Below are 5,661 nucleotides of genomic sequence, written 5' to 3' on the forward strand. Positions count from 1 at the left end.
ACAACCACGACTACCAAGCCTAAGAGGAAACGACGGGATAGAAAAGCAAATCTATATCCAAATAAGGCATGCTATGTGATAACGGAGGTCGGGCCAGCAGGGGAGATCCTTGAGCCGAAGGAATTAAGAGGATGATTCCGTAATGCGATCGGGACCTAGTAAGAGATAAATTGAACCTAGCAATCCATAACTAGAAAGAGGTACCAGAGAACAAAAAGAATGAACTATGGGATAGGCAGCTGAAGCTAAATTTTAGATTTTTGGAGGGTAAGCACGAACTGGTAAAAAATGCTTTCAGGATGATGGGAGAGTCATTCTAACGTTGGAGGTTGGAGCTCAACAAGAAGTATATCCAAAAGGGGTTAACTCCCTTCAACGAGTTCAGCAAAATAACTCCTAATCAATGGGAGGAGCTCGTGGCTCAAAAGACTTCACCGGAGGCATTGGAGCTCAGTGCCCGTAACACCGAGCTAGCGAAGAGGAACAAACACCACCATCATCTAGGCCCCGGTGGCTACTATGCCAAGGAAGAGTAGTTTAGGAAGATGGACGAAGAGGCCACAGCTGCTAGGAATATTGATGTGACAAATTTGAAGGTACGCTCAAGGAATTGGATATATGCACTGTTCGCCTAAACAGCCGTTTAGCCCGTTTACACACCGTTTAAACGCTACACGGTGGTACACCGTTTTTGTTTAATCGGTTGCTTTGACCGTTTAAACGACCATTTTCCCGTTTAAACACCCATTTTGCCTGAATAATGGGCTAAACGGTAGGTGACCGACTATTTACCATTTAGCGTTTAGGATAACACTGGATATATGCGAGGAGTACAGAATCATCCGGCGGTAATCTTAAGTTTGATAAGCCAGAGACCCAAGAGGCAGTATCAAGGATACTGAAATATGCTGAAGACAAGGAGAAGGCCTCATTCAATTCTTCTAGAGAGAGGGACGAGCTTAGCCTTGACTTGGGAAACAAGGAGCATACAGGCCGCACCAGGGGGCTAGGGAAAAGGATGACTAGGAAGCAAGGATTCGAAGAGGATAGGCACATGTACAAGAAACATGGCAGAGACTGGGAAACTAATCTTGAGCTCCAAGTGAAGGCTCTAGTTGCGAAGGCACTGGAGGAGCAAGGACTATCTATGGAGCCAAGAACATTAGTGACGCCACCGGGAGAACTGACATTAGTTGGCAGCCCTCCGAAAGTTTCTAGCAGCCAAGGTTCCACTGCAGCCACAACCCCCGTCGATCGCATATGGGAACCAACTAGTTGCACCTTGGTATTTCTCAGCGACCGGCAGAACACTATGATGGAGTTGCAACGGGTGTGGCACATCCTCCTGGTGGCTTACACCACAATAATAAGATACCGCCGGACTATACTAGGGTCGAGGTGCATACTATGAAGCCCAAGTTCATGCAGTGGAGGATAGACTACGCAACTCCCGAGGGGCTGGTGTTACTCAGAGACGTTATTGGGCAGTTCATCCTCTAGGCACAAATGGGACATTATATTGACTGCTTCTTCGCCGCATCCCCCTCTCCAAAATTTGGAGCAAGTTGTTGAGGTTGGGGAGATATTTTCACCGTCTCGTGACCACCACATTCCTAAGATGCCATATTCTTCCCCGCCTCCTAGCAAGCATGTGCCTAATGAGATGCCACAACCTTCTCTAGCTCGTACCGAGCAAGTGCATGATGAGATGCCATAGTCTTGTCAACAAGCACAGCCGATACATGAACAATGAGTGCCTCCTGAAGAAGGTGATGCACAAGAAGATGAGGACGTGTCTGAATGGGAACTTTGAAAGAAGCATACAATCACCATAAGGCCAGTTTATGTTCCGATGAAAGACGTCTCGTCGGTGTCCAAGTGGTATTCCCATGACCAGTTCAAGCCTGAGAACTAAGTTAAAAAAGTCCCATCATAGGGTTCTGAGGAGGCCATCACTAGCAAACTCCACCAAATTATAAAGCAGTATCCAAATGTTGATGCCATCAAATGGTCAAAGGATTGCCCGAAAATATGTGAAAGAGGCAAGCCCTTCCTACCAAACCGGGACATCTAGCGCCTACCACTTGGAATGAGAAGGTTCCATGATTGGTACTTGTGTGTACTCCCAACGAGCATAGACCTCATACAAGCATGCTTCCCCACCGACACATTTGGAAGCCCAGCCTGGGAAAATTATCTTTGACTTCAATGACATGCAGATATGCTTTCACCTGGGAGCGATGGAGATGAATCTAATTCGCATGTGGTGCCTATAAGTCCTTGTCCTCCCGATATGATATAAATGTAATATTTGAATTTTGTTGTAACTAACCCACTCTGTGATTTGTAGAATGCAAGTGTACATTATCAAACAAATGCCAAGTGTGAAAGCTGGATATATAGTCCCTCAAGCTATAGCCCAAACAAATTTTAATTACCCTAAATAGTGGAAATTGGATGTCAAAGAGCTAGCTACTGCAAAGACTCTTCGTGAGAAAGAGCACATTTGTATGACGAAACTAAGGGAAGAGTCCCTTAAGGTTGTGGCATACATTGCCCTGGCTTTCAAAATTCTCCAACAGCACTCTACTATATGGCTACCATACAACTTTGAGTAAGTTCAACTCTATACTTAAAGCTTTGTTCGATATATTTTATTCGATGCAAAAGAGCTTATCTAGTTTTATGATTAAATCCATGTAGCAACCACTGAATTTGTAGAGCCGTCGATGTCGGGAGGAGCATGGCATGGGTCTTTGATTCAATAGATAGGGACCCGGTGACATACAAAGACTTCATATCGATTCTCAAGACATATACATATCGACAATCTTCATTAGCTTATATGTTTGTATACATACTTATAACGTTCACTTTTGGATACTAACAAGTTATATTTGCTAAAATAATTCGAACAGGACATTTAGGTTCTATGTCACTAAACATCACGGAAGGCATGATCCAGCAAGGAAGGAAAAGCTGGCTATAAAAACACTATGTGTGGTAAGTGTAACTTACTTCTTCAGTACTCCATTACATGGCTATTAAAAGCATTACTTAACATTTTCATATGCAAAATACATAGTGCCCCAAGCAGAAACCTAGGAGTGTACATTGTGGATACTATATATGTTCTATGATGAGTAACACTGGTGCCTACAGGAGACACTCCTTAAGGGTAAGTTTGAACATCTTCACCCGTAGTATAAAAACTTCGTACATGGTATGAAATACTAAACTAAAACTTGTTTTCTTGTAGTGGAAAGAAGAGAAAGAAATGAAAAGAGACCCATACAAGGATGACCGACTCTTAGAGCTCGTTGACGACCTTTGCAACTTCATATTGGACCAGATTGTACACGTCAAAGGTGCCTACCAAGACTGAGAGTCTGACTTAGGTAGTAATCCTCAGTACCAACACCTTCGTGAGACTGAAAGGCTAGCTCTAGGACGTTGATAACAATGTGTATGGAATTTGACATTGGTTTTACCTTGTGAATTATGTCTATTTAATGATGGATTGTATATATTCTTGTGAATTGGACTTGTAATTGTAGTTTATATAATACTCTTGTGCTTGTAGTCTAAGGGGTTCGGAACGCTGGTCGCGGGGCGTTCGGCAACGCGAACGTGGTTCGGAACATTGGTCGCAGGGCGTTCGGCAACGCGAACGCGGTTCGGAACGTTGGTCGCGTGGCGTTCGGCAACACGGACGCTGGATGGTGGAAACAAACAGTGTTCTGGTCAAATTTGAATTGTAAATTTAAATTTTTTTGGCGGAAAAATGTACTGTAGGCGCGGTTCTAGACTGAACCGCCCCCACAAACATGTATTATAGGGACGGCTGTATTACCAGCCACCCCTACAAATCGGTTTGTAGGGGCGGCTAGTACTACAGCCGCCCCTATAAATCGATTTGTAGGAACGGCCTGAGAACCGCCTCTACAGATGCATGATTTGTAGAAACGGTTTGGTAGGGGCGGTTGACCAAACCGCCCCTACAAAAGATTACGAGCCGTCCCTTAAAAAATATTTCTGTAGTAGTGAACGGCATGATGGATGCATCCATTGGTACTTGCTTTATTTGCTTATCCTAATCCTATTTCGCTCCAGGTTTATAAATGAAATTCGCGCAGGATGAGTGGGTGGTCTGTCGTGTGTTCGACAAGACCACTAGGATCAAGAAGATGACTACACCAGCGTACAAGGTGTCCATGGCTGGCGCTGAGATTGGTCAGAATCAGAACAACATCCCGGCCATCCCCATCCCCATGCCACTACAGCTGCCGCTACCCGTGCCATGCCGATGGAATCTCCCATCTTGCCAGACTTCGCCACAGACCCGGTGCCCCCTACTTTCCCAACACTGGCACGGGGATGCCACCCATGATGTCGTCTATGGCAGGTATTGGTAGCACTAGCGGGCTCCAGATCAACAACGCCCTGTTTGGCAATCTGATAGCCACACCACCGCAGATAAACTTCTACCACTGGATGGGCACGGGGGCAACAACTAGCCATATGGGCATGGGAGCAGCAGGCCATATGGACATGGGAGTAGCTGGAACTGACGGCTTTGATGTTGATGCACCTAGGCCATCCTCGATGGCATCACAGAAGGATGAGCAAGCTAATGCCGCTGAGATCTGGTCGATGATGTCTGTCGCCGGCCCAAGGTTTGCAACCCCCACCATAGAGATGGATGGCATATGGATGTACTAAAGAAATGGACACGGAGGGTGGAGGCAAAGACATGAATGCGCATAAATATGCATGTTATATCTATATTTGTATTGCATTTTATAAAATAATGCATTAAGTTTGTATATTTCCGTAATAACTAGTCGGTAAACTACGTGTGTATGCCTATATTAGTATATGTGTTTTTTTTCTCGATCGGGCATATAGCCCGTTTTTCATTAAGAGGAAGTAGAGGTAGTTAAACAGTTACAACAACAGGCATCTCGGTAATCCCAAGATTACCAAGACCCCAAGCACCCGATATAAGAAAACACAAGAAAACAACAAGAAAGGCGAAAAGGAGAGGACCCTTCACCATAGACCTAACTGACTGAACCTATAGGAAAAAAAAATTCAACGCAAAGGCTGCCCACTCAGAAAACGAAGTCACGGTGGCAAAGCATCCATCGGAAGAACCAAGATAATCACAACAACAACGACCAGGTAGCCGCTGTGATCAACCACCGAAAGAACCCAGATAACGACGACAACAGCGACCAGGTAGCTGCTGTGGTCAACCGAACGACTGCATCGATAACTCCAATAGTGACCAAGTAGCTGCTGTGAACTGAGCGACTGCAGCGGCAACATCAACAATGACTAGGTAGCAGCTGTGAACCGCACGACTGTGGCTGTAACGTCAACAACGACCAGGTAGCCACTGTGACCAGCCAAACGACCGTAGTGGCAACATCAACTAAGGCAGGGCAGACCGATGCGAAGAGTAGAATGAGACACACATAGGCACAATATAGTAAGGAGCGACATCCGGCGAACGACGTGGGAGGAGCAAGCGGAGTGCAACAACGAAGCCTTCAACAAGGGAATGACATCTGCAGACGCTAACTTCGTTGGGAGAGGCACCCAAGATGGACTTTCGTCTCCAGACTTGCCCCAGCAACCCTAGTGATGAGCAGAAAA

The 5,661-nt window shown here is 45.5% G+C and overlaps 1 pseudogene; it reads left to right on the forward strand.

The window, feature by feature from the left end:
- Positions 1-4,722, forward strand: part of LOC136548650 (NAC domain-containing protein 20-like) — a 43,639-nt pseudogene extending 38,917 nt beyond the window's left edge.
- The last annotated feature ends 939 nt before the right edge of the window (positions 4,723-5,661 follow it).

This window comes from Miscanthus floridulus, chromosome 4 (assembly GCF_019320115.1).
Source record: "Miscanthus floridulus cultivar M001 chromosome 4, ASM1932011v1, whole genome shotgun sequence".
NCBI classification, from domain to species: Eukaryota; Viridiplantae; Streptophyta; class Magnoliopsida; order Poales; family Poaceae; genus Miscanthus; species Miscanthus floridulus.